Source organism: Triturus cristatus, unplaced genomic scaffold (assembly GCF_964204655.1).
Source record: "Triturus cristatus unplaced genomic scaffold, aTriCri1.1 SCAFFOLD_262, whole genome shotgun sequence".
Lineage (NCBI taxonomy): Eukaryota > Metazoa > Chordata > Amphibia > Caudata > Salamandridae > Triturus > Triturus cristatus.
In genome coordinates this window covers 876,364-904,356 of record NW_028187334.1, presented here as the reverse complement: position 1 = coordinate 904,356, position 27,993 = coordinate 876,364, and the positions used below count along the sequence as shown (strand labels likewise).

General features: G+C 43.3%; 19 non-coding genes across 19 annotated transcripts; all 19 read right to left on the bottom strand.

Moving 5' to 3' along the window:
- Positions 1-468: 468 nt before the first annotated feature.
- TRNAL-AAG (transfer RNA leucine (anticodon AAG)) lies at positions 469-551 on the bottom strand. The gene has a single exon. It is a non-coding gene; the product is annotated as a tRNA-Leu (tRNA).
- Positions 552-2,828: 2,277 nt separating this feature from the next.
- Positions 2,829-2,911, bottom strand: TRNAL-CAG (transfer RNA leucine (anticodon CAG)). The gene has a single exon. It is a non-coding gene; the product is annotated as a tRNA-Leu (tRNA).
- Positions 2,912-3,543: 632 nt separating this feature from the next.
- TRNAL-UAG (transfer RNA leucine (anticodon UAG)) lies at positions 3,544-3,626 on the bottom strand. Its single transcript has one exon. It is a non-coding gene; the product is annotated as a tRNA-Leu (tRNA).
- A 1,024-nt stretch (positions 3,627-4,650) lies between these two features.
- On the bottom strand, positions 4,651-4,733 carry TRNAL-AAG (transfer RNA leucine (anticodon AAG)). The gene has a single exon. It is a non-coding gene; the product is annotated as a tRNA-Leu (tRNA).
- Positions 4,734-5,635: 902 nt separating this feature from the next.
- Positions 5,636-5,718, bottom strand: TRNAL-UAG (transfer RNA leucine (anticodon UAG)). The gene has a single exon. It is a non-coding gene; the product is annotated as a tRNA-Leu (tRNA).
- A 2,008-nt stretch (positions 5,719-7,726) lies between these two features.
- TRNAL-UAG (transfer RNA leucine (anticodon UAG)) lies at positions 7,727-7,809 on the bottom strand. The gene has a single exon. It is a non-coding gene; the product is annotated as a tRNA-Leu (tRNA).
- Positions 7,810-9,101: 1,292 nt separating this feature from the next.
- On the bottom strand, positions 9,102-9,184 carry TRNAL-CAG (transfer RNA leucine (anticodon CAG)). Its single transcript has one exon. It is a non-coding gene; the product is annotated as a tRNA-Leu (tRNA).
- Positions 9,185-11,901: 2,717 nt separating this feature from the next.
- Positions 11,902-11,984, bottom strand: TRNAL-UAG (transfer RNA leucine (anticodon UAG)). The gene has a single exon. It is a non-coding gene; the product is annotated as a tRNA-Leu (tRNA).
- Positions 11,985-13,008: 1,024 nt separating this feature from the next.
- Positions 13,009-13,091, bottom strand: TRNAL-AAG (transfer RNA leucine (anticodon AAG)). Its single transcript has one exon. It is a non-coding gene; the product is annotated as a tRNA-Leu (tRNA).
- A 2,277-nt stretch (positions 13,092-15,368) lies between these two features.
- TRNAL-CAG (transfer RNA leucine (anticodon CAG)) lies at positions 15,369-15,451 on the bottom strand. The gene has a single exon. It is a non-coding gene; the product is annotated as a tRNA-Leu (tRNA).
- A 632-nt stretch (positions 15,452-16,083) lies between these two features.
- TRNAL-UAG (transfer RNA leucine (anticodon UAG)) lies at positions 16,084-16,166 on the bottom strand. The gene has a single exon. It is a non-coding gene; the product is annotated as a tRNA-Leu (tRNA).
- A 1,024-nt stretch (positions 16,167-17,190) lies between these two features.
- On the bottom strand, positions 17,191-17,273 carry TRNAL-AAG (transfer RNA leucine (anticodon AAG)). The gene has a single exon. It is a non-coding gene; the product is annotated as a tRNA-Leu (tRNA).
- A 902-nt stretch (positions 17,274-18,175) lies between these two features.
- On the bottom strand, positions 18,176-18,258 carry TRNAL-UAG (transfer RNA leucine (anticodon UAG)). Its single transcript has one exon. It is a non-coding gene; the product is annotated as a tRNA-Leu (tRNA).
- A 1,024-nt stretch (positions 18,259-19,282) lies between these two features.
- TRNAL-AAG (transfer RNA leucine (anticodon AAG)) lies at positions 19,283-19,365 on the bottom strand. The gene has a single exon. It is a non-coding gene; the product is annotated as a tRNA-Leu (tRNA).
- Positions 19,366-22,355: 2,990 nt separating this feature from the next.
- Positions 22,356-22,438, bottom strand: TRNAL-UAG (transfer RNA leucine (anticodon UAG)). Its single transcript has one exon. It is a non-coding gene; the product is annotated as a tRNA-Leu (tRNA).
- A 1,024-nt stretch (positions 22,439-23,462) lies between these two features.
- On the bottom strand, positions 23,463-23,545 carry TRNAL-AAG (transfer RNA leucine (anticodon AAG)). Its single transcript has one exon. It is a non-coding gene; the product is annotated as a tRNA-Leu (tRNA).
- Positions 23,546-25,822: 2,277 nt separating this feature from the next.
- TRNAL-CAG (transfer RNA leucine (anticodon CAG)) lies at positions 25,823-25,905 on the bottom strand. Its single transcript has one exon. It is a non-coding gene; the product is annotated as a tRNA-Leu (tRNA).
- Positions 25,906-26,537: 632 nt separating this feature from the next.
- Positions 26,538-26,620, bottom strand: TRNAL-UAG (transfer RNA leucine (anticodon UAG)). Its single transcript has one exon. It is a non-coding gene; the product is annotated as a tRNA-Leu (tRNA).
- A 1,024-nt stretch (positions 26,621-27,644) lies between these two features.
- On the bottom strand, positions 27,645-27,727 carry TRNAL-AAG (transfer RNA leucine (anticodon AAG)). Its single transcript has one exon. It is a non-coding gene; the product is annotated as a tRNA-Leu (tRNA).
- Between the last annotated feature and the right edge of the window lie 266 nt (positions 27,728-27,993).

The following is a 27,993-nucleotide window of genomic DNA, read 5'->3' as shown; positions in this document are numbered from 1 at the left end:
AGTGAAAAGCAGGTCTCCTTCACTACTAGAGAACTCTTCTATGCCTCCCTGCCGTTCACTCACTCTGTCTTTGTTTCATTCTCTCCTTCCACAACACTCCTTCTCACTCACTCGCTCTATCACTTGTATTTTTGCCCTTGCTCTGCATTCTATAGTGGAAACATCTCTTGAATGAAGCATCTGAAAATGACGTGACATAAAATTTAAAACCTCCTTATTGGAAACCTAAAACATCACAAGACTTAATGTAACCCATTTCTTTCATAAAAAAGATTTTTAAAGTACCCCACAAAACAAATATAAAACACCACGAGTGCTAGAAGAATATTACATTAACGTTAAAGATAGAATAGGGCAAATGCATTTGCAGTTGAAACTGAAGTTTGGTACTTATTCAGATATTATTTACATTGCCAATTTTTAGCTGAGATTCTAAAGGAACTGAGAGAGAAAATGGAATTCAAGTTTTGTCAGAAGTGGGATTCGAACCCACGCCTCCAGGAGAGACTGCGGCCTTAACGCAGTGCCTTAGACCACTCGGCCATCCTGACCCCATGCTGCTTTTTCATCTAAAGGGTGAGAAAGATATTAGGAACCAAAAAATGCACAGAGCTGAGGCCAATAGAGGCTAGAGCAAGAAAAAAACTCACTGCACTCTTCCAAGAAGACAATCCTATAAGCCACTGCGAGGGAAATGATCATATTTCTCAAGAAAAAAATTAGAGTAAACACAGGACTGTCAGAAGTGGGATTTGAACCCACACCTCCAGAGGAGACTGCAACCTGAACGCAGCGCCTTAGACCACTCGGCCATCCTGACTTGCTTTCCCAGCATCTTCCAGAGGCCAGACAGCCATGCAGGTGAGGTACTGAAAAGGAATGCCCTCAATGTATTTATCCTATTATATGCACTTCCAACAGATCTTTGAACAATCTGTACAGAGCAGGACCTATGGAGAACTCTTTAGAACTTTGAGGCGAACAAAGAGAAAGTGCTATTCACCAGCCACTTGAACGGCTCAAAGCTGCTTTGAAATTGAGACAATAGCCACCTCTTGGCTGGCTAAAGCAATTTCAACAAGGGATCTCAAAGTCACAACATAGGGTGGAGTATGCAAATTTATGCAGCCCCTGATCAAAGCCCTAAGGAAATTGCTGTAAGTGTGCTGGAGTCCAGTTGTCTACCAGATGCATGGCATTCTTCCAAATTTGCAGGGCCCTTCTGGCCAGGGCATACAAGAGCATGACTCTTCCAGATGACCTCTTACATGGGTCCTATGCTCATTTGGTAAGGATTGCGCTTTGTCAGCAAGACGTTATAGAACCTAAATATATGAGAAACCCCATCTCTCTTGACAAGAGGAGAACGGAATAACGTGCCAGGTGAAGACCAACAGATGCAACTTCCATCAGATGTTAACCTGATAAAGGAGATTAAATCTCCAAAAGGCATGTCAGAAGTGGGATTCAAACCCACGCCTCCAAAGAAGACTGTGGCCTAAACACAGCACCTTAGACCTCTCGGCCATCCTGACAGTATAGGCTTGTAAGAAATGAATAAAAGTTACTCAGAAACGTCTACCTCCATGCAAGCCTGAAATAATATAAACCTTCAAACACAAGGTGCAACTTTATGCACAGGACAATAAACACAGAAGAACACATACGAAAGCACTTTATTTCACAGGTATACAGTTTTCATGCTTTTAGAACACCACATACCTCTCACCAGCTATTTAGGGTCCTGTATCCGACTCACAACATTTCCTTGCCTGCAACCTCTCTCTCTACACAAACAACTACAGCACAGGAAGTAGGAAGGCAATAGGTGGGGCAGTTTATGCAAATTTATGCTGCCAATGTGCCTTGCAGATTCATGCAGGATTTCTAGATCCTTGCTGGATACAAGAGAGTAGGCCTTGTTCCAGATAAACTATCCCTAGCAGGGAAAGTCTGAGCACAGGCACTCTTTTGCTCTTTAGCCCCTGGCCTGGGACTCACCCTCACTTGCTGAGGCGTGAAAATCTGCATACCAACTTTGCACAGAAGGTATGTTTGTGGTTGTTTGGGGATGGGTGGGAGGTCAAGAGCAGGGAAAAGCAGGTCTCCTGCACTACTAGACTCCTCTTCTATGCCTCCCTGCCATTCACTCACTCTGTCTTTGTTTCATTCTCTCCTTCCACAACACTCCTTCTCACTCACTCGCTCTATCACTTGTATTTTTGCCCTTGCTCTGCATTCTATAGTGGAAACATCTCTTGAATGAAGCATCTGAAAATGACGTGACATAAAATTTAAAACCTCCTTATTGGAAACCTAAAACATCACAAGACTTAATGTAACCCATTTCTTTCATAAAAAAGATTTTTAAAGTACCCCACAAAAGAAATATAAAACACCACGAGTGCTAGAAGAATATTACATTAACGTTAAAGATAGAATAGGGCAAATGCATTTGCAGTTGAAACTGAAGTTTGGTACTTATTCAGATATTATTTACATTGCCAATTTTTGGCTGAGATTCTAAAGGAACTGAGAGAGAAAATGGAATTCAAGTTTTGTCAGAAGAGGGATTTGAACCAACACCTCCAGGAGAGACTGCGGCCTTAACGCAGCGCCTTAGACCACTCGGCCATCCTGACCCCATGCTGCTTTTTCATCTAAAGGGTGAGAAAGATATTAGGAACCAAAAAATGCACAGAGCTTAGGCCAATAGTGGCTAGAGCAAGAAAAAAACTCACTGCACTCTTCCAAGAAGACAATCCTATAAGCCACTGCGAGGGAAATGATCATATTTCTCAAGAAAATAATTAGAGTAAACACAGGACTGTCAGAAGTGGGATTTGAACCCACGCCTCCAGAGGAGACTGCGACCTGAACGCAGCGCCTTAGACCACTCGGCCATCCTGACTTGCTTTCCCAGCATCTTCCAGAGGCCAGACAGCCATGCAGGTGAGGTACTGAAAAGGAATGCCCTCAATTTATTTATCCTAGCATATGCACTTCCAACAGATCTTTGAACAATCTGTACAGAGCAGGACCTATGGAGAACTCTTTAGAACTTTGAGGCGAACAAAGAGAAAGTGCTATTCACCAGCCACTTGAACGGCTCAAAGCTGCTTTGAAATTGAGACAATAGCCACCTCTTGGCTGGCTAAAGCAATTTCAACAAGGGATCTCAAAGTCACAACATAGGGTGGAGTATGCAAATTTAAGCAGCCCCTGATCAAAGCCCTAAGGAAATTGCTGTAAGTGTGCTGGAGTCCAGTTGTCTACCAGATGCATGGCATTCTTCCAAATTTGCAGGGCCCGTCTGGCCATGGCATACAAGAGCATGACTCTTCCAGATGACCTCTTACATGGGTCCTATGCTCATTTGGTAAGGATTGCGCTTTGTCAGCAAGACGTTATAGAACCTAAATATATGAGAAACCCCATCTCTCTTGACAAGAGGAGAACGGAATAACGTGCCAAGTGAAGACCAACAGATGCAACTTCCATCAGATGTTAACCTGATAAAGGAGATTAAATCTCCAAAAGGCATGTCAGAAGTGGGATTCGAACCCACGCCTCCAAAGGAGACTGTGGCCTAAACACAGCGCCTTAGACCTCTCGGCCATCCTGACAGTATAGGCTTTTAAGAAATGAATAAAAGTTACTCAGAAACGTCTACCTCCATGCAAGCCTGAAATAATTTAAACCTTCAAACACAAGGTGCAACTTTATGCACAGGACAATAAACACAGAAGAACACATACGAAAGCACTTTATTTCACAGGTATACAGTTTTCATGCTTTTAGAACACCACATACCTCTCACCAGCTATTTAGGGTCCTGTATCCGACTCACAACATTTCCTTGCCTGCGACCTCTCTCTCTACACAAACAACTACAGCACAGGAAGTAGGAAGGCAATAGGTGGGGCAGTTTATGCAAATTTATGCTGCCAATGTGCCTAGCAGATTCATGCAGGATTTCTAGATCCTTGCTGGATACAAGAGAGGAGGCCTTGTTCCAGATAAACTATCCCTAGCAGGGAAAGTCTGAGCACAGGCACTCTTTTGCTCTTTAGCCCCTGGCCTGGGACTCACCCTCACTTGCTGAGGCGTGAAATTCTGCATACCAACTTTGCACAGAAGGTATGTTTGTGGTTGTTTGGGGATGGGTGGGAGGTCAAGAGCAGGGAAAAGCAGGTCTCCTTCACTACTAGACTACTCTTCTATGCCTCACTGCCGTTCACTCACTCTGTCTTTGTTTCATTCTCTCCTTCCACAACACTCCTTCTCACTCACTCGCTCTATCACTTGTATTTTTGCCCTTGCTCTGCATTCTATAGTGGAAACATCTCTTGAATGAAGCATCTGAAAATGACGTGACATAAAATTTAAAACCTCCTTATTGGAAACCTAAAACATCACAAGACTTAATGTAACCCATTTCTTTCATAAAAAAGATTTTTAAAGTACCCCACAAAACAAATATAAAACACCACGAGTGCTAGAAGAATATTACATTAACGTTAAAGATAGAATAGGGCAAATGCATTTGCAGTTGAAACTGAAGTTTGGTACTTATTCAGATATTATTTACATTGCCAATTTTTAGCTGAGAATCTAAAGGAACTGAGAGAGAAAATGGAATTCAAGTTTTGTCAGAAGTGGGATTCGAACCCACGCCTCCAGGAGAGACTGCGGCCTTAACGCAGCGCCTTAGACCACTCGGCCATCCTGACCCCATGCTGCATTTTCATCTAAAGGGTGAGAAAGATATTAGGAACCAAAAAATGCACAGAGCTTAGGCCAATAGTGGCTAGAGCAAGAAAAAAACTCACTGCACTCTTCCAAGAAGACAATCCTATAAGCCACTGCGAGGGAAATGATCATATTTCTCAAGAAAAGAAATTAGAGTAAACAGAGGACGGTCAGAAGTGGGATTTGAACCCACGCCTCCAGAGGAGACTGCAACCTGAACGCAGCGCCTTAGACCACTCGGCCATCCTGACTTGCTTTCACAGCATCTTCCAGAGGCCAGACAGCCATGCAGGTGAGGTACTGAAAAGGAATGCCCTCAATTTATTTATCCTATTATATGCACTTCCAACAGATCTTTGAACAATCTGTACAGAGCAGGACCTATGGAGAACTCTTTAGAACTTTGAGGCGAACAAAGAGAAAGTGCTATTCACCAGCCACTTGAACGGCTCAAAGCTGCTTTGAAATTGAGACAATAGCCACCTCTTGGCTGGCTAAAGCAATTTCAACAAGGGATCTCAAAGTCACAACATAGGGTGGAGTATGCAAATTTAAGCAGCCCCTGATCAAAGCCCTGAGGAAATTGCTGTAAGTGTGCTGGAGTCCAGTTGTCTACCAGATGAATGGCATTCTTCCAAATTTGCTGGGCCCGTCTGGCCAGGGCATACAAGAGCATGACTCTTCCAGATGACCTCTTACATGGGTCCTATGCTCATTTGGTAAGGATTGCGCTTTGTCAGCAAGACGTTATAGAACCTAAATATATGAGAAACCCCATCTCTCTTGACAAGAGGAGAACGGAATAACGTGCCAAGTGAAGACCAACAGATGCAACTTCCATCAGATGTTAACCTGATAAAGGAGATTAAATCTCCAAAAGGCATGTCAGAAGTGGGATTTGAACCCACGCCTCCAAAGGAGACTGTGGCCTAAACACAGCGCCTTAGACCTCTCGGCCATCCTGACAGTATATGCTTTTAAGAAATGAATAAAAGTTACTCAGAAACGTCTACCTCAATGCAAGCCTGAAATAATTTAAACCTTCAAACACAAGGTGCAACTTTATGCACAGGACAATAAACACAGAAGAACACATACGAAAGCACTTTATTTCACAGGTATACAGTTTTCATGCTTTTAGAACACCACATACCTCTCACCAGCTATTTAGGGTCCTGTATCCGACTCACAACATTTCCTTGCCTGCGACCTCTCTCTCTACACAAACAACTACAGCACAGGAAGTAGGAAGGCAATAGGTGGGGCAGTTTATGCAAATTTATGCTGCCAATGTGCCTTGCAGATTCATGCAGGATTTCTAGATCCTTGCTGGATACAAGAGAGAAGGACTTGTTCCAGATAAACTATCCCTAGCAGGGAAAGTCTGAGCACAGGCACTCTTTTGCTCTTTAGCAACTGGCCTGGGACTCACCCTCACTTGCTGAGGCGTGAAGTTCTGCATACCAACTTTGCACAGAAGGTATGTTTGTTGTTGTTTGGGGATGGGTGGGAGGTCAAGAGCAGGGAAAAGCAGGTGTCCTTCACTACTAGACTCCTCTTCTATGCCTCCCTGCCATTCACTCACTCTGTCTTTGTTTCATTCTCTCCTTCCACAACACTCCTTCTCACTCACTCGCTCTATCACTTGTATTTTTGCCCTTGCTCTGCATTCTATAGTGGAAACAGCTCTTGAATGAAGCATCTGAAAATGACGTGACATAAAATTTAAAACCTCCTTATTGGAAACCTAAAACATCACAAGACTTAATGTAACCCATTTCTTTCATAAAAAAGATTTTTAAAGTACCCCACAAAACAAATATAAAACACCACGAGTGCTAGAAGAATATTACATTAACGTTAAAGATAGAATAGGGCAAATGCATTTGCAGTTGAAACTGAAGTTTGGTACTTATTCAGATATTATTTACATTGCCAATTTTTAGCTGAGATTCTAAAGGAACTGAGAGAGAAAATGGAATTCAAGTTTTGTCAGAGGTGGGATTCGAACCCACGCCTCCAGGAGAGACTGCGGCCTTAACGCAGCGCCTTAGACCACTCGGCCTTCCTGACCCCATGCTGCTTTTTTATCTAAAGGGTGAGAAATATATTAGGAACCAAAAAATGCACAGAGCTTAGGCCAATAGTGGCTAGAGGAAGAAAAAAACTCACTGCACTCTTCCAAGAAGACAATCCTATAAGCCACTGCGAGGGAAATGATCATATTTCTCAAGAAAAAAAGTAGAGTAAACACAGGACTGTCAGAAGTGGGATTTGAACCCACATCTCCAGAGGAGACTGCGACCTGAACGCAGCGCCTTAGAACACTCGGCCATCCTGACTTGCTTTCACAGCATCTTCCAGAGGCCAGACAGCCATGCAGGTGAGGTACTGAAAAGGAATGCCCTCAATTTATCTATCCTATTATATGCACTTCCAACAGATCTTTGAACAATCTGTTCAGAGCAGGACCTATGGAGAACTCTTTAGAACTTTGAGGCGAACAAAGAGAAAGTGCTATTCACCAGCCACTTGAACGGCTCAAAGCTGCTTTGAAATTGAGACAATAGCCACCTCTTGGCTGGCTAAAGCAATTTCAACAAGGGATCTCAAAGTCACAACATAGGGTGGAGTATGCAAATTTAAGCAGCCCCTGATCAAAGCCCTGAGGAAATTGCTGTAAGTGTGCTGGAGTCCAGTTGTCTACCAGATGAATGGCATTCTTCCAAATTTGCAGGGCCCGTCTGGCCAGGGCATACAAGAGCATGACTCTTCCAGATGACCTCTTACATGGGTCCTATGCTCATTTGGTAAGGATTGCGCTTTGTCAGCAAGACGTTATAGAACCTAAATATATGAGAAACCCCATCTCTCTTGACAAGAGGAGAACGGAATAACGTGCCAAGTGAAGACTAACAGATGCAACTTCCATCAGATGTTAACCTGATAAAGGAGATTAAATCTCCAAAAGGCATGTCAGAAGTGGGATTCGAACCCACGCCTCCAAAGGAGACTGTGGCCTAAACACAGCGCCTTAGACCTCTCGGCCATCCTGACAGTATAGGCTTTTAAGAAATGAATAAAAGTTACTCAGAAACGTCTACCTCCATGCAAGCCTGAAATAATTTAAACCTTCAAACACAAGGTGCAACTTTATGCACAGGACAATAAACACAGAAGAACACATACGAAAGCACTTTATTTCACAGGTATACAGTTTTCATGCTTTTAGAACACCACATACCTCTCACCAGCTATTTACAGTCCTGTATCCGACTCACAACATTTTCTTGCCTGCGACCTCTCTCTCTACACAAACAACTACAGCACAGGAAGTAGGAAGGCAATAGGTGGGGCAGTTTATGCAAATTTATGCTGCCAATGTGCCTTGCAGATTCATGCAGGATTTCTAGATCCTTGCTGGATACAAGAGAGTAGGCCTTGTTCCAGATAAACTATCCCTAGCAGGGAAAGTCTGAGCACAGGCACTCTTTTGCTCTTTAGCCCCTGGCCTGGGACTCACCCTCACTTGCTGATGCGTGAAATTCTGCATACCAACTTTGCACAGAAGGTATGTTTGTGGTTGTTTGGGGATGGGTGGGAGGTCAAGAGCAGTGAAAAGCAGGTCTCCTTCACTACTAGACTACTCTTCTATCCCTCCCTGCCGTTCACTCGCTCTGTCTTTGTTTCATTCTCTCCTTCCACAACACTCCTTCTCACTCACTCGCTCTATCACTTGTATTTTTGCCCTTGCTCTGCATTCTATAGTGGAAACAGCTCTTGAATGAAGCATCTGAAAATGACGTGACATAAAATTTAAAACCTCCTTATTGGAAACCTAAAACATCACAAGACTTAATGTAACCCATTTCTTTCATAAAAAAGATTTTTAAAGTACCCCACAAAACAAATATAAAACACCACGAGTGCTAGAAGAATATTACATTAACGTTAAAGATAGAATAGGGCAAATGCATTTGCAGTTGAAACTGAAGTTTGGTACTTATTCAGATATTATTTACATTGCCAATTTTTAGCTGAGATTCTAAAGGAACTGAGAGAGAAAATGGAATTCAAGTTTTGTCAGAAGTGGGATTCGAACCCACGCCTCCAGGAGAGACTGCGGCCTTACACAGCGCCTTAGACCACTCGGCCATCCTGACCCCATGCTGCTTTTTCATCTAAAGGGTGAGAAAGATATTAGGAACCAAAAAATGCACAGAGCTTAGGCCAAAAGTGGCTAGAGCAAGAAAAAAACTCACTGCACTCTTCCAAGAAGACAATCCTATCAGCCACTGCGAGGGAAATGATCGTATTTCTCAAGAAGAAAATTAGAGTAAACACAGGACTGTCAGAAGTGGGATTTGAACCCACACCTCCAGAGGAGACTGCGACCTGAACGCAGCGCCTTAGACCACTCGGCCATCCTGACTTGCTTTCCCAGCATCTTCCAGAGGCCAGACAGCCATGCAGGTGAGGTACTGAAAAGGAATGCCCTCAATTTATTTATCCTATTATATGCACTTCCAACAGATCTTTGAACAATCTGTACAGAGCAGGACCTATGGAGAACTCTTTAGAACTTTGAGGCGAACAAAGAGAAAGTGCTATTCACCAGCCACTTGAACGGCTCAAAGCTGCTTTGAAATTGAGACAATAGCCACCTCTTGGCTGGCTAAAGCAATTTCAACAAGGGATCTCAAAGTCACAAAATAGGGTGGAGTATGCAAATTTAAGCAGCCCCTGATCAAAGCCCTAAGGAAATTGCTGTAAGTGTGCTGGAGTCCAGTTGTCTACCAGATGCATGGCATTCTTCCAAATTTGCAGGGCCCGTCTGGCCAGGGCATACAAGAGCATGACTCTTCCAGATGACCTCTTACATGGGTCCTATGCTCATTTGGTAAGGATTGCGCTTTATCAGCAAGACGTTATAGAACCTAAATATATGAGAAACCCCATCTCTCTTGACAAGAGGAGAACGGAATAACGTGCCAGGTGAAGACCAACAGATGCAACTTCCATCAGATGTTAACCTGATAAAGGAGATTAAATCTCCAAAAGGCATGTCAGAAGTGGGATTCGAACGCACGCCTCCAAAGGAGACTGTGGCCTAAACACAGCACCTTAGACCTCTCGGCCATCCTGACAGTATAGGCTTTTAAGAAATGAATAAAAGTTACTCAGAAACGTCTACCTCCATGCAAGCCTGAAATAATTTAAACCTTCAAACACAAGGTGCAACTTTATGCACAGGACAATAAACACAGAAGAACACATACGAAAGCACTTTATTTCACAGGTATACAGTTTTCATGCTTTTAGAACACCACATACCTCTCACCAGCTATTTAGGGTCCTGTATCCGACTCACAACATTTCCTTGCCTGCGACCTCTCTCTCTACACAAACAACTACAGCACAGGAAGTAGGAAGGCAATAGGTGGGGCAGTTTATGCAAATTTATGCTGCCAATGTGCCTTGCAGATTCATGCAGGATTTCTAGATCCTTGCTGGATACAAGAGAGTAGGCCTTGTTCCAGATAAACTATCCCTAGCAGGGAAAGTCTGAGCACAGGCACTCTTTTGCTCTTTAGCAACTGGCCTGGGACTCACCCTCACTAGCTGAGGCGTGAAATTCTGCATACCAACTTTGCACAGAAGGTATGTTTGTGGTTGTTTGGGGATGGGTGGGAGGTCAAGAGCAGGGAAAAGCAGGTGTCCTTCACCACTAGACTCCTCTTCTATGCCTCCCTGCCATTCACTCACTCTGTCTTTGTTTCATTCTCTCCTTCCACAACACTCCTTCTCACTCACTCGCTCTATCACTTGTATTTTAGCCCTTGCTCTGCATTCTATAGTGGAAACAGCTCTTGAATGAAGCATCTGAAAATGACGTGACATAAAATTTAAAACCTCCTTATTGGAAACCTAAAACATCACAAGACTTAATGTAACCCATTTCTTTCATAAAAAAGATTTTTAAAGTACCCCACAAAACAAATATAAAACACCACGAGTGCTAGAAGAATATTACATTAACGTTAAAGATAGAATAGGGCAAATGCATTTGAAACTGAAGTTTGGTACTTATTCAGATATTATTTACATTGCCAATTTTTAGCTGAGATTCTAAAGGAACTGAGAGAGAAAATGGAATTCAAGTTTTGTCAGAAGTGGGATTCGAACCCATGCCTCCAGGAGAGACTGCGGCCTTAACGCAGCGCATTAGACCACTCGGCCATCCTGACCCCATGCTGCTTTTTCATCTAAAGGGTGAGAAATATATTAGGAACCAAAAAATGCACAGAGCTTAGGCCAATAGTGGCTAGAGCAAGAAAAAAATTCACTGCACTCTTCCAAGAAGACAATCCTATAAGCCACTGCGAGGGAAATGATCATATTTCTCAAGAAAAAAAGTAGAGTAAACACTGGACTGTCAGAAGTGGGATTTGAACCCACACCTCCAGAGGAGACTGCGACCTGAACGCAGCGCCTTAGACCACTCGGCAATCCTGGCTTGCTTTCCCAGCATCTTCCAGAGGCCAGACAGCCATGCAGGTGAGGTACTGAAAAGGAATGCCCTCAATCTATTTATCCTATTATATGCACTTCCAACAGATCTTTGAACAATCTGTATAGAGCAGGACCTATGGAGAACTCTTTAGAACTTTGAGGCGTACAAAGAGAAAGTGCTATTCACCAGCCACTTGAACGGCTCAAAGCTGCTTTGAAATTGAGACAATACCCACCTCTTGGCTGGCTAAAGCAATTTCAACAAGGGATCTCAAAGTCACAACATAGGGTGGAGTATGCAAATTTAAGCAGCCCCTGATCAAAGCCCTGAGGAAATTGCTGTAAGTGTGCTGGAGTCCAGTTGTCCACCAGATGAATGGCATTCTTCCAAATTTGCAGGGCCCGTCTGGCCAGGGCATACAAGAGCATGACTCTTCCAGATGACCTCTTACATGGGTCCTATGCTCATTTGGTAAGGATTGCGCTTTGTCAGCAAGACGTTATAGAACCTAAATATATGAGAAACCCCATCTCTCTTGACAAGAGGAGAACGGAATAACGTGCCAAGTGAAGACCAACAGATGCAACTTCCATCAGATGTTAACCTGATAAAGGAGATTAAATCTCCAAAAGGCATGTCAGAAGTGGGATTCGAACCCACGCCTCCAAAGGAGACTGTGGCCTAAACACAGCACCTTAGACCTCTCGGCCATCCTGACAGTATAGGATTTTAAGAAATGAATAAAAGTTACTCAGAAACGTCTACCTCCATGCAAGCCTGAAATAATTTAAACCTTCAAACACAAGGTGCAACTTTATGCACAGGACAATAAACACAGAAGAACACATACAAAAGCACTTTATTTCACAGGTATACAGTTTTCATGCTTTTAGAACACCACATACCTCTCACCAGCTATTTAGGGTCCTGTATCCGACTCACAACATTTCCTTGCCTGCGACCTCTCTCTCTACACAAACAACTACAGCACAGGAAGTAGGAAGGCAATAGGTGGGGCAGTTTATGCAAATTTATGCTGCCAATGTGCCTAGCAGATTCATGCAGGATTTCTAGATCCTTGCTGGATACAAGAGAGTAGGCCTTGTTCCAGATAAACTATCCCTAGCAGGGAAAGTCTGAGCACAGGCACTCTTTTGCTCTTTAGCCCCTGGCCTGGGACTCACCCTCACTTGCTGAGGCGTGAAATTCTGCATACCAACTTTGCACAGAAGGTATGTTTGTGGTTGTTTGGGGATGGGTGGGAGGTCAAGAGCAGTGAAAAGCAGGTCTCCTTCACTACTAGAGAACTCTTCTATGCCTCCCTGCCGTTCACTCACTCTGTCTTTGTTTCATTCTCTCCTTCCACAACACTCCTTCTCACTCACTCGCTCTATCACTTGTATTTTTGCCCTTGCTCTGCATTCTATAGTGGAAACATCTCTTGAATGAAGCATCTGAAAATGACGTGACATAAAATTTAAAACCTCCTTATTGGAAACCTAAAACATCACAAGACTTAATGTAACCCATTTCTTTCATAAAAAAGATTTTTAAAGTACCCCACAAAACAAATATAAAACACCACGAGTGCTAGAAGAATATTACATTAACGTTAAAGATAGAATAGGGCAAATGCATTTGCAGTTGAAACTGAAGTTTGGTACTTATTCAGATATTATTTACATTGCCAATTTTTAGCTGAGATTCTAAAGGAACTGAGAGAGAAAATGGAATTCAAGTTTTGTCAGAAGTGGGATTCGAACCCACGCCTCCAGGAGAGACTGCGGCCTTAACGCAGTGCCTTAGACCACTCGGCCATCCTGACCCCATGCTGCTTTTTCATCTAAAGGGTGAGAAAGATATTAGGAACCAAAAAATGCACAGAGCTGAGGCCAATAGAGGCTAGAGCAAGAAAAAAACTCACTGCACTCTTCCAAGAAGACAATCCTATAAGCCACTGCGAGGGAAATGATCATATTTCTCAAGAAAAAAATTAGAGTAAACACAGGACTGTCAGAAGTGGGATTTGAACCCACACCTCCAGAGGAGACTGCAACCTGAACGCAGCGCCTTAGACCACTCGGCCATCCTGACTTGCTTTCCCAGCATCTTCCAGAGGCCAGACAGCCATGCAGGTGAGGTACTGAAAAGGAATGCCCTCAATGTATTTATCCTATTATATGCACTTCCAACAGATCTTTGAACAATCTGTACAGAGCAGGACCTATGGAGAACTCTTTAGAACTTTGAGGCGAACAAAGAGAAAGTGCTATTCACCAGCCACTTGAACGGCTCAAAGCTGCTTTGAAATTGAGACAATAGCCACCTCTTGGCTGGCTAAAGCAATTTCAACAAGGGATCTCAAAGTCACAACATAGGGTGGAGTATGCAAATTTATGCAGCCCCTGATCAAAGCCCTAAGGAAATTGCTGTAAGTGTGCTGGAGTCCAGTTGTCTACCAGATGCATGGCATTCTTCCAAATTTGCAGGGCCCTTCTGGCCAGGGCATACAAGAGCATGACTCTTCCAGATGACCTCTTACATGGGTCCTATGCTCATTTGGTAAGGATTGCGCTTTGTCAGCAAGACGTTATAGAACCTAAATATATGAGAAACCCCATCTCTCTTGACAAGAGGAGAACGGAATAACGTGCCAGGTGAAGACCAACAGATGCAACTTCCATCAGATGTTAACCTGATAAAGGAGATTAAATCTCCAAAAGGCATGTCAGAAGTGGGATTCAAACCCACGCCTCCAAAGAAGACTGTGGCCTAAACACAGCACCTTAGACCTCTCGGCCATCCTGACAGTATAGGCTTGTAAGAAATGAATAAAAGTTACTCAGAAACGTCTACCTCCATGCAAGCCTGAAATAATATAAACCTTCAAACACAAGGTGCAACTTTATGCACAGGACAATAAACACAGAAGAACACATACGAAAGCACTTTATTTCACAGGTATACAGTTTTCATGCTTTTAGAACACCACATACCTCTCACCAGCTATTTAGGGTCCTGTATCCGACTCACAACATTTCCTTGCCTGCAACCTCTCTCTCTACACAAACAACTACAGCACAGGAAGTAGGAAGGCAATAGGTGGGGCAGTTTATGCAAATTTATGCTGCCAATGTGCCTTGCAGATTCATGCAGGATTTCTAGATCCTTGCTGGATACAAGAGAGTAGGCCTTGTTCCAGATAAACTATCCCTAGCAGGGAAAGTCTGAGCACAGGCACTCTTTTGCTCTTTAGCCCCTGGCCTGGGACTCACCCTCACTTGCTGAGGCGTGAAAATCTGCATACCAACTTTGCACAGAAGGTATGTTTGTGGTTGTTTGGGGATGGGTGGGAGGTCAAGAGCAGGGAAAAGCAGGTCTCCTGCACTACTAGACTCCTCTTCTATGCCTCCCTGCCATTCACTCACTCTGTCTTTGTTTCATTCTCTCCTTCCACAACACTCCTTCTCACTCACTCGCTCTATCACTTGTATTTTTGCCCTTGCTCTGCATTCTATAGTGGAAACATCTCTTGAATGAAGCATCTGAAAATGACGTGACATAAAATTTAAAACCTCCTTATTGGAAACCTAAAACATCACAAGACTTAATGTAACCCATTTCTTTCATAAAAAAGATTTTTAAAGTACCCCACAAAAGAAATATAAAACACCACGAGTGCTAGAAGAATATTACATTAACGTTAAAGATAGAATAGGGCAAATGCATTTGCAGTTGAAACTGAAGTTTGGTACTTATTCAGATATTATTTACATTGCCAATTTTTGGCTGAGATTCTAAAGGAACTGAGAGAGAAAATGGAATTCAAGTTTTGTCAGAAGTGGGATTTGAACCAACACCTCCAGGAGAGACTGCGGCCTTAACGCAGCGCCTTAGACCACTCGGCCATCCTGACCCCATGCTGCTTTTTCATCTAAAGGGTGAGAAAGATATTAGGAACCAAAAAATGCACAGAGCTTAGGCCAATAGTGGCTAGAGCAAGAAAAAAACTCACTGCACTCTTCCAAGAAGACAATCCTATAAGCCACTGCGAGGGAAATGATCATATTTCTCAAGAAAATAATTAGAGTAAACACAGGACTGTCAGAAGTGGGATTTGAACCCACGCCTCCAGAGGAGACTGCGACCTGAACGCAGCGCCTTAGACCACTCGGCCATCCTGACTTGCTTTCCCAGCATCTTCCAGAGGCCAGACAGCCATGCAGGTGAGGTACTGAAAAGGAATGCCCTCAATTTATTTATCCTAGCATATGCACTTCCAACAGATCTTTGAACAATCTGTACAGAGCAGGACCTATGGAGAACTCTTTAGAACTTTGAGGCGAACAAAGAGAAAGTGCTATTCACCAGCCACTTGAACGGCTCAAAGCTGCTTTGAAATTGAGACAATAGCCACCTCTTGGCTGGCTAAAGCAATTTCAACAAGGGATCTCAAAGTCACAACATAGGGTGGAGTATGCAAATTTAAGCAGCCCCTGATCAAAGCCCTAAGGAAATTGCTGTAAGTGTGCTGGAGTCCAGTTGTCTACCAGATGCATGGCATTCTTCCAAATTTGCAGGGCCCGTCTGGCCATGGCATACAAGAGCATGACTCTTCCAGATGACCTCTTACATGGGTCCTATGCTCATTTGGTAAGGATTGCGCTTTGTCAGCAAGACGTTATAGAACCTAAATATATGAGAAACCCCATCTCTCTTGACAAGAGGAGAACGGAATAACGTGCCAAGTGAAGACCAACAGATGCAACTTCCATCAGATGTTAACCTGATAAAGGAGATTAAATCTCCAAAAGGCATGTCAGAAGTGGGATTCGAACCCACGCCTCCAAAGGAGACTGTGGCCTAAACACAGCGCCTTAGACCTCTCGGCCATCCTGACAGTATAGGCTTTTAAGAAATGAATAAAAGTTACTCAGAAACGTCTACCTCCATGCAAGCCTGAAATAATTTAAACCTTCAAACACAAGGTGCAACTTTATGCACAGGACAATAAACACAGAAGAACACATACGAAAGCACTTTATTTCACAGGTATACAGTTTTCATGCTTTTAGAACACCACATACCTCTCACCAGCTATTTAGGGTCCTGTATCCGACTCACAACATTTCCTTGCCTGCGACCTCTCTCTCTACACAAACAACTACAGCACAGGAAGTAGGAAGGCAATAGGTGGGGCAGTTTATGCAAATTTATGCTGCCAATGTGCCTAGCAGATTCATGCAGGATTTCTAGATCCTTGCTGGATACAAGAGAGGAGGCCTTGTTCCAGATAAACTATCCCTAGCAGGGAAAGTCTGAGCACAGGCACTCTTTTGCTCTTTAGCCCCTGGCCTGGGACTCACCCTCACTTGCTGAGGCGTGAAATTCTGCATACCAACTTTGCACAGAAGGTATGTTTGTGGTTGTTTGGGGATGGGTGGGAGGTCAAGAGCAGGGAAAAGCAGGTCTCCTTCACTACTAGACTACTCTTCTATGCCTCACTGCCGTTCACTCACTCTGTCTTTGTTTCATTCTCTCCTTCCACAACACTCCTTCTCACTCACTCGCTCTATCACTTGTATTTTTGCCCTTGCTCTGCATTCTATAGTGGAAACATCTCTTGAATGAAGCATCTGAAAATGACGTGACATAAAATTTAAAACCTCCTTATTGGAAACCTAAAACATCACAAGACTTAATGTAACCCATTTCTTTCATAAAAAAGATTTTTAAAGTACCCCACAAAACAAATATAAAACACCACGAGTGCTAGAAGAATATTACATTAACGTTAAAGATAGAATAGGGCAAATGCATTTGCAGTTGAAACTGAAGTTTGGTACTTATTCAGATATTATTTACATTGCCAATTTTTAGCTGAGAATCTAAAGGAACTGAGAGAGAAAATGGAATTCAAGTTTTGTCAGAAGTGGGATTCGAACCCACGCCTCCAGGAGAGACTGCGGCCTTAACGCAGCGCCTTAGACCACTCGGCCATCCTGACCCCATGCTGCATTTTCATCTAAAGGGTGAGAAAGATATTAGGAACCAAAAAATGCACAGAGCTTAGGCCAATAGTGGCTAGAGCAAGAAAAAAACTCACTGCACTCTTCCAAGAAGACAATCCTATAAGCCACTGCGAGGGAAATGATCATATTTCTCAAGAAAAGAAATTAGAGTAAACAGAGGACGGTCAGAAGTGGGATTTGAACCCACGCCTCCAGAGGAGACTGCAACCTGAACGCAGCTTCTTAGACCACTCGGCCATCCTGACTTGCTTTCACAGCATCTTCCAGAGGCCAGACAGCCATGCAGGTGAGGTACTGAAAAGGAATGCCCTCAATTTATTTATCCTATTATATGCACTTCCAACAGATCTTTGAACAATCTGTACAGAGCAGGACCTATGGAGAACTCTTTAGAACTTTGAGGCGAACAAAGAGAAAGTGCTATTCACCAGCCACTTGAACGGCTCAAAGCTGCTTTGAAATTGAGACAATAGCCACCTCTTGGCTGGCTAAAGCAATTTCAACAAGGGATCTCAAAGTCACAACATAGGGTGGAGTATGCAAATTTAAGCAGCCCCTGATCAAAGCCCTGAGGAAATTGCTGTAAGTGTGCTGGAGTCCAGTTGTCTACCAGATGAATGGCATTCTTCCAAATTTGCTGGGCCCGTCTGGCCAGGGCATACAAGAGCATGACTCTTCCAGATGACCTCTTACATGGGTCCTATGCTCATTTGGTAAGGATTGCGCTTTGTCAGCAAGACGTTATAGAACCTAAATATATGAGAAACCCCATCTCTCTTGACAAGAGGAGAACGGAATAACGTGCCAAGTGAAGACCAACAGATGCAACTTCCATCAGATGTTAACCTGATAAAGGAGATTAAATCTCCAAAAGGCATGTCAGAAGTGGGATTCGAACCCACGCCTCCAAAGGAGACTGTGGCCTAAACACAGCGCCTTAGACCTCTCGGCCATCCTGACAGTATATGCTTTTAAGAAATGAATAAAAGTTACTCAGAAACGTCTACCTCAATGCAAGCCTGAAATAATTTAAACCTTCAAACACAAGGTGCAACTTTATGCACAGGACAATAAACACAGAAGAACACATACGAAAGCACTTTATTTCACAGGTATACAGTTTTCATGCTTTTAGAACACCACATACCTCTCACCAGCTATTTAGGGTCCTGTATCCGACTCACAACATTTCCTTGCCTGCGACCTCTCTCTCTACACAAACAACTACAGCACAGGAAGTAGGAAGGCAATAGGTGGGGCAGTTTATGCAAATTTATGCTGCCAATGTGCCTTGCAGATTCATGCAGGATTTCTAGATCCTTGCTGGATACAAGAGAGTAGGCCTTGTTCCAGATAAACTATCCCTAGCAGGGAAAGTCTGAGCACAGGCACTCTTTTGCTCTTTAGCCCCTGGCCTGGGACTCACCCTCACTTGCTGAGGCGTGAAATTCTGCATACCAACTTTGCACAGAAGGTATGTTTGTGGTTGTTTGGGGATGGGTGGGAGGTCAAGAGCAGGGAAAAGCAGGTCTCCTTCACTACTAGACTCCTCTTCTATGCCTCCCTGCTGTTCACTCACTCTGTCTTTGTTTCATTCTCTCCTTCCACAACACTCCTTCTCACTCACTCGCTCTATCACTTGTATTTTTGCCCTTGCTCTGCATTCTATAGCGGAAACATCTCTTGAATGAAGCATCTGAAAATGACGTGACATAAAATTTAAAACCTCCTTATTGGAAACCTAAAACATCACAAGACTTAATGTAACCCATTTCTTTCATAAAAAAGATTTTTAAAGTACCCCACAAAACAAATATAAAACACCACGAGTGCTAGAAGAATATTACATTAACGTTAAAGATAGAATAGGGCAAATGCATTTGCAGTTGAAACTGAAGTTTGGTACTTATTCAGATATTATTTACATTGCCAATTTTTAGCTGAGATTCTAAAGGAACTGAGAGAGAAAATGGAATTCAAGTTTTGTCAGAAGTGGGATTCGAACCCACGCCTCCAGGAGAGACTGCGGCCTTAACGCAGCGCCTTAGACCACTCTGCCATCCTGACCCCATGCTGCTTTTTCATCTAAAGGGTGAGAAAGATATTAGGAACCAAAAAATGCACAGAGCTGAGGCCAATAGTGGCTAGAGCAAGAAAAAAACTCACTGCACTCTTCCAAGAAGACAATCCTATAAGCCACTGCGAGGGAAATGATCATATTTCTCAAGAAAATAATTAGAGTAAACACAGGACTGTCAGAAGTGGGATTTGAACCCACGCCTCCAGAGGAGACTGCAACCTGAACGCAGCGCCTTAGACCACTCGGCCATCCAGACTTTCTTTCCCAGCATCTTCCAGAGGCCAGACAGCCATGCAGGTGAGGTACTGAAAAGGAATGCCCTCAATTTATTTATCCTATTATATGCACTTCCAACAGATCTTTGAACAATCTGTACAGAGCAGGACCTATGGAGAACTCTTTAGAACTTTGAGGCGAACAAAGAGAAAGTGCTATTCACCAGCCACTTGAACGGCTCAAAGCTGCTTTGAAATTAAGACAATAGCCACCTCTTGGCTGGCTAAAGCAATTTCAACAAGGGATCTCAAAGTCACAACATAGGGTGGAGTATGCAAATTTAAGCAGCCCCTGATCAAAGCCCTAAGGAAATTGCTGTAAGTGTGCTGGAGTCCAGTTAGTTGTCTACCAGATGCATGGCATTCTTCCAAATTTGCAAGGCCCGTCTGGCCAGTGCATACAAGAGCATGACTCTTCCAGATGACCTCTTACATGGGTCCTATGCTCATTTGGTAAGGATTGCGCTTTGTCAGCAAGACGTTATAGAACCTAAATATATGAGAAACCCCATCTCTCTTGACAAGAGGAGAACGGAATAATGTGCGAAGTGAAGACCAACAGATGCAACTTCCATCAGATGTTAACCTGATAAAGGAGATTAAATCTCCAAAAGGCATGTCAGAAGTGGGATTCGAACTAACGCCTCCAAAGGAGACTGTGGTCTAAACACATCGCCTTAGACCTCTCGGCCATCCTGTCAGTATAGGCTTTTAAGAAATGAATAAAAGTTACTCAGAAACGTCTACCTCCATGCAAGCCTGAAATAATTTAAACCTTCAAACACAAGGTGCAACTTTATGCACAGGACAATAAACACAGAAGAACACATACGAAAGCACTTTATTTCACAGGTATACAGTGTTCATGCTTTTAGAACACCACATACCTCTCACCAGCTATTTAGGGTCCTGTATCCGACTCACAACATTTCCTTGCCTGCGACCTCTCTCTCTACACAAACAACTACAGCACAGGAAGTAGGAAGGCAATAGGTGGGGCAGTTTATGCAAATTTATGCTGCCAATGTGCCTTGCAGATTCATGCAGGATTTCTAGATCCTTGCTGGATACAAGAGAGTAGGCCTTGTTCCAGATAAACTATCCCTAGCAGGGAAAGTCTGAGCACAGGCACTCTTTTGCTCTTTAGCAACTGGCCTGGGACTCACCCTCACTAGCTGAGGCGTGAAATTCTGCATACCAACTTTGCACAGAAGGTATGTTTGTGGTTGTTTGGGGATGGGTGGGAGGTCAAGAGCAGGGAAAAGCAGGTGTCCTTCACCACTAGACTCCTCTTCTATGCCTCCCTGCCATTCACTCACTCTGTCTTTGTTTCATTCTCTCCTTCCACAACACTCCTTCTCACTCACTCGCTCTATCACTTGTATTTTAGCCCTTGCTCTGCATTCTATAGTGGAAACAGCTCTTGAATGAAGCATCTGAAAATGACGTGACATAAAATTTAAAACCTCCTTATTGGAAACCTAAAACATCACAAGACTTAATGTAACCCATTTCTTTCATAAAAAAGATTTTTAAAGTACCCCACAAAACAAATATAAAACACCACGAGTGCTAGAAGAATATTACATTAACGTTAAAGATAGAATAGGGCAAATGCATTTGAAACTGAAGTTTGGTACTTATTCAGATATTATTTACATTGCCAATTTTTAGCTGAGATTCTAAAGGAACTGAGAGAGAAAATGGAATTCAAGTTTTGTCAGAAGTGGGATTCGAACCCATGCCTCCAGGAGAGACTGCGGCCTTAACGCAGCGCATTAGACCACTCGGCCATCCTGACCCCATGCTGCTTTTTCATCTAAAGGGTGAGAAATATATTAGGAACCAAAAAATGCACAGAGCTTAGGCCAATAGTGGCTAGAGCAAGAAAAAAATTCACTGCACTCTTCCAAGAAGACAATCCTATAAGCCACTGCGAGGGAAATGATCATATTTCTCAAGAAAAAAAGTAGAGTAAACACTGGACTGTCAGAAGTGGGATTTGAACCCACACCTCCAGAGGAGACTGCGACCTGAACGCAGCGCCTTAGACCACTCGGCAATCCTGGCTTGCTTTCCCAGCATCTTCCAGAGGCCAGACAGCCATGCAGGTGAGGTACTGAAAAGGAATGCCCTCAATTTATTTATCCTATTATATGCACTTCCAACAGATCTTTGAACAATCTGTATAGAGCAGGACCTATGGAGAACTCTTTAGAACTTTGAGGCGTACAAAGAGAAAGTGCTATTCACCAGCCACTTGAACGGCTCAAAGCTGCTTTGAAATTGAGACAATACCCACCTCTTGGCTGGCTAAAGCAATTTCAACAAGGGATCTCAAAGTCACAACATAGGGTGGAGTATGCAAATTTAAGCAGCCCCTGATCAAAGCCCTGAGGAAATTGCTGTAAGTGTGCTGGAGTCCAGTTGTCCACCAGATGAATGGCATTCTTCCAAATTTGCAGGGCCCGTCTGGCCAGGGCATACAAGAGCATGACTCTTCCAGATGACCTCTTACATGGGTCCTATGCTCATTTGGTAAGGATTGCGCTTTGTCAGCAAGACGTTATAGAACCTAAATATATGAGAAACCCCATCTCTCTTGACAAGAGGAGAACGGAATAACGTGCCAAGTGAAGACCAACAGATGCAACTTCCATCAGATGTTAACCTGATAAAGGAGATTAAATCTCCAAAAGGCATGTCAGAAGTGGGATTCGAACCCACGCCTCCAAAGGAGACTGTGGCCTAAACACAGCACCTTAGACCTCTCGGCCATCCTGACAGTATAGGATTTTAAGAAATGAATAAAAGTTACTCAGAAACGTCTACCTCTATGCAAGCCTGAAATAATTTAAACCTTCAAACACAAGGTGCAACTTTATGCACAGGACAATAAACACAGAAGAACACATACAAAAGCACTTTATTTCACAGGTATACAGTTTTCATGCTTTTAGAACACCACATACCTCTCACCAGCTATTTAGGGTCCTGTATCCGACTCACAACATTTCCTTGCCTGCGACCTCTCTCTCTACACAAACAACTACAGCACAGGAAGTAGGAAGGCAATAGGTGGGGCAGTTTATGCAAATTTATGCTGCCAATGTGCCTAGCAGATTCATGCAGGATTTCTAGATCCTTGCTGGATACAAGAGAGTAGGCCTTGTTCCAGATAAACTATCCCTAGCAGGGAAAGTCTGAGCACAGGCACTCTTTTGCTCTTTAGCCCCTGGCCTGGGACTCACCCTCACTTGCTGAGGCGTGAAATTCTGCATACCAACTTTGCACAGAAGGTATGTTTGTGGTTGTTTGGGGATGGGTGGGAGGTCAAGAGCAGTGAAAAGCAGGTCTCCTTCACTACTAGAGAACTCTTCTATGCCTCCCTGCCGTTCACTCACTCTGTCTTTGTTTCATTCTCTCCTTCCACAACACTCCTTCTCACTCACTCGCTCTATCACTTGTATTTTTGCCCTTGCTCTGCATTCTATAGTGGAAACATCTCTTGAATGAAGCATCTGAAAATGACGTGACATAAAATTTAAAACCTCCTTATTGGAAACCTAAAACATCACAAGACTTAATGTAACCCATTTCTTTCATAAAAAAGATTTTTAAAGTACCCCACAAAACAAATATAAAACACCACGAGTGCTAGAAGAATATTACATTAACGTTAAAGATAGAATAGGGCAAATGCATTTGCAGTTGAAACTGAAGTTTGGTACTTATTCAGATATTATTTACATTGCCAATTTTTAGCTGAGATTCTAAAGGAACTGAGAGAGAAAATGGAATTCAAGTTTTGTCAGAAGTGGGATTCGAACCCACGCCTCCAGGAGAGACTGCGGCCTTAACGCAGTGCCTTAGACCACTCGGCCATCCTGACCCCATGCTGCTTTTTCATCTAAAGGGTGAGAAAGATATTAGGAACCAAAAAATGCACAGAGCTGAGGCCAATAGAGGCTAGAGCAAGAAAAAAACTCACTGCACTCTTCCAAGAAGACAATCCTATAAGCCACTGCGAGGGAAATGATCATATTTCTCAAGAAAAAAATTAGAGTAAACACAGGACTGTCAGAAGTGGGATTTGAACCCACACCTCCAGAGGAGACTGCAACCTGAACGCAGCGCCTTAGACCACTCGGCCATCCTGACTTGCTTTCCCAGCATCTTCCAGAGGCCAGACAGCCATGCAGGTGAGGTACTGAAAAGGAATGCCCTCAATGTATTTATCCTATTATATGCACTTCCAACAGATCTTTGAACAATCTGTACAGAGCAGGACCTATGGAGAACTCTTTAGAACTTTGAGGCGAACAAAGAGAAAGTGCTATTCACCAGCCACTTGAACGGCTCAAAGCTGCTTTGAAATTGAGACAATAGCCACCTCTTGGCTGGCTAAAGCAATTTCAACAAGGGATCTCAAAGTCACAACATAGGGTGGAGTATGCAAATTTATGCAGCCCCTGATCAAAGCCCTAAGGAAATTGCTGTAAGTGTGCTGGAGTCCAGTTGTCTACCAGATGCATGGCATTCTTCCAAATTTGCAGGGCCCTTCTGGCCAGGGCATACAAGAGCATGACTCTTCCAGATGACCTCTTACATGGGTCCTATGCTCATTTGGTAAGGATTGCGCTTTGTCAGCAAGACGTTATAGAACCTAAATATATGAGAAACCCCATCTCTCTTGACAAGAGGAGAACGGAATAACGTGCCAGGTGAAGACCAACAGATGCAACTTCCATCAGATGTTAACCTGATAAAGGAGATTAAATCTCCAAAAGGCATGTCAGAAGTGGGATTCAAACCCACGCCTCCAAAGAAGACTGTGGCCTAAACACAGCACCTTAGACCTCTCGGCCATCCTGACAGTATAGGCTTGTAAGAAATGAATAAAAGTTACTCAGAAACGTCTACCTCCATGCAAGCCTGAAATAATATAAACCTTCAAACACAAGGTGCAACTTTATGCACAGGACAATAAACACAGAAGAACACATACGAAAGCACTTTATTTCACAGGTATACAGTTTTCATGCTTTTAGAACACCACATACCTCTCACCAGCTATTTAGGGTCCTGTATCCGACTCACAACATTTCCTTGCCTGCAACCTCTCTCTCTACACAAACAACTACAGCACAGGAAGTAGGAAGGCAATAGGTGGGGCAGTTTATGCAAATTTATGCTGCCAATGTGCCTTGCAGATTCATGCAGGATTTCTAGATCCTTGCTGGATACAAGAGAGTAGGCCTTGTTCCAGATAAACTATCCCTAGCAGGGAAAGTCTGAGCACAGGCACTCTTTTGCTCTTTAGCCCCTGGCCTGGGACTCACCCTCACTTGCTGAGGCGTGAAAATCTGCATACCAACTTTGCACAGAAGGTATGTTTGTGGTTGTTTGGGGATGGGTGGGAGGTCAAGAGCAGGGAAAAGCAGGTCTCCTTCACTACTAGACTCCTCTTCTATGCCTCCCTGCCATTCACTCACTCTGTCTTTGTTTCATTCTCTCCTTCCACAACACTCCTTCTCACTCACTCGCTCTATCACTTGTATTTTTGCCCTTGCTCTGCATTCTATAGTGGAAACATCTCTTGAATGAAGCATCTGAAAATGACGTGACATAAAATTTAAAACCTCCTTATTGGAAACCTAAAACATCACAAGACTTAATGTAACCCATTTCTTTCATAAAAAAGATTTTTAAAGTACCCCACAAAAGAAATATAAAACACCACGAGTGCTAGAAGAATATTACATTAACGTTAAAGATAGAATAGGGCAAATGCATTTGCAGTTGAAACTGAAGTTTGGTACTTATTCAGATATTATTTACATTGCCAATTTTTGGCTGAGATTCTAAAGGAACTGAGAGAGAAAATGGAATTCAAGTTTTGTCAGAAGTGGGATTTGAACCAACACCTCCAGGAGAGACTGCGGCCTTAACGCAGCGCCTTAGACCACTCGGCCATCCTGACCCCATGCTGCTTTTTCATCTAAAGGGTGAGAAAGATATTAGGAACCAAAAAATGCACAGAGCTTAGGCCAATAGTGGCTAGAGCAAGAAAAAAACTCACTGCACTCTTCCAAGAAGACAATCCTATAAGCCACTGCGAGGGAAATGATCATATTTCTCAAGAAAATAATTAGAGTAAACACAGGACTGTCAGAAGTGGGATTTGAACCCACGCCTCCAGAGGAGACTGCGACCTGAACGCAGCGCCTTAGACCACTCGGCCATCCTGACTTGCTTTCCCAGCATCTTCCAGAGGCCAGACAGCCATGCAGGTGAGGTACTGAAAAGGAATGCCCTCAATTTATTTATCCTAGCATATGCACTTCCAACAGATCTTTGAACAATCTGTACAGAGCAGGACCTATGGAGAACTCTTTAGAACTTTGAGGCGAACAAAGAGAAAGTGCTATTCACCAGCCACTTGAACGGCTCAAAGCTGCTTTGAAATTGAGACAATAGCCACCTCTTGGCTGGCTAAAGCAATTTCAACAAGGGATCTCAAAGTCACAACATAGGGTGGAGTATGCAAATTTAAGCAGCCCCTGATCAAAGCCCTAAGGAAATTGCTGTAAGTGTGCTGGAGTCCAGTTGTCTACCAGATGCATGGCATTCTTCCAAATTTGCAGGGCCCGTCTGGCCAGGGCATACAAGAGCATGACTCTTCCAGATGACCTCTTACATGGGTCCTATGCTCATTTGGTAAGGATTGCGCTTTGTCAGCAAGACGTTATAGAACCTAAATATATGAGAAACCCCATCTCTCTTGACAAGAGGAGAACGGAATAACGTGCCAAGTGAAGACCAACAGATGCAACTTCCATCAGATGTTAACCTGATAAAGGAGATTAAATCTCCAAAAGGCATGTCAGAAGTGGGATTCGAACCCACGCCTCCAAAGGAGACTGTGGCCTAAACACAGCGCCTTAGACCTCTCGGCCATCCTGACAGTATAGGCTTTTAAGAAATGAATAAAAGTTACTCAGAAACGTCTACCTCCATGCAAGCCTGAAATAATTTAAACCTTCAAACACAAGGTGCAACTTTATGCACAGGACAATAAACACAGAAGAACACATACGAAAGCACTTTATTTCACAGGTATACAGTTTTCATGCTTTTAGAACACCACATACCTCTCACCAGCTATTTAGGGTCCTGTATCCGACTCACAACATTTCCTTGCCTGCGACCTCTCTCTCTACACAAACAACTACAGCACAGGAAGTAGGAAGGCAATAGGTGGGGCAGTTTATGCAAATTTATGCTGCCAATGTGCCTAGCAGATTCATGCAGGATTTCTAGATCCTTGCTGGATACAAGAGAGTAGGCCTTGTTCCAGATAAACTATCCCTAGCAGGGAAAGTCTGAGCACAGGCACTCTTTTGCTCTTTAGCCCCTGGCCTGGGACTCACCCTCACTTGCTGAGGCGTGAAATTCTGCATACCAACTTTGCACAGAAGGTATGTTTGTGGTTGTTTGGGGATGGGTGGGAGGTCAAGAGCAGGGAAAAGCAGGTCTCCTTCACTACTAGACTAATCTTCTATGCCTCACTGCCGTTCACTCACTCTGTCTTTGTTTCATTCTCTCCTTCCACAACACTCCTTCTCACTCACTCGCTCTATCACTTGTATTTTTGCCCTTGCTCTGCATTCTATAGTGGAAACATCTCTTGAATGAAGCATCTGAAAATGACGTGACATAAAATTTAAAACCTCCTTATTGGAAACCTAAAACATCACAAGACTTAATGTAACCCATTTCTTTCATAAAAAAGATTTTTAAAGTACCCCACAAAACAAATATAAAACACCACGAGTGCTAGAAGAATATTACATTAACGTTAAAGATAGAATAGGGCAAATGCATTTGCAGTTGAAACTGAAGTTTGGTACTTATTCAGATATTATTTACATTGCCAATTTTTAGCTGAGAATCTAAAGGAACTGAGAGAGAAAATGGAATTCAAGTTTTGTCAGAAGTGGGATTCGAACCCACGCCTCCAGGAGAGACTGCGGCCTTAACGCAGCGCCTTAGACCACTCGGCCATCCTGACCCCATGCTGCATTTTCATCTAAAGGGTGAGAAAGATATTAGGAACCAAAAAATGCACAGAGCTTAGGCCAATAGTGGCTAGAGCAAGAAAAAAACTCACTGCACTCTTCCAAGAAGACAATCCTATAAGCCACTGCGAGGGAAATGATCATATTTCTCAAGAAAAGAAATTAGAGTAAACAGAGGACGGTCAGAAGTGGGATTTGAACCCACGCCTCCAGAGGAGACTGCAACCTGAACGCAGCGCCTTAGACCACTCGGCCATCC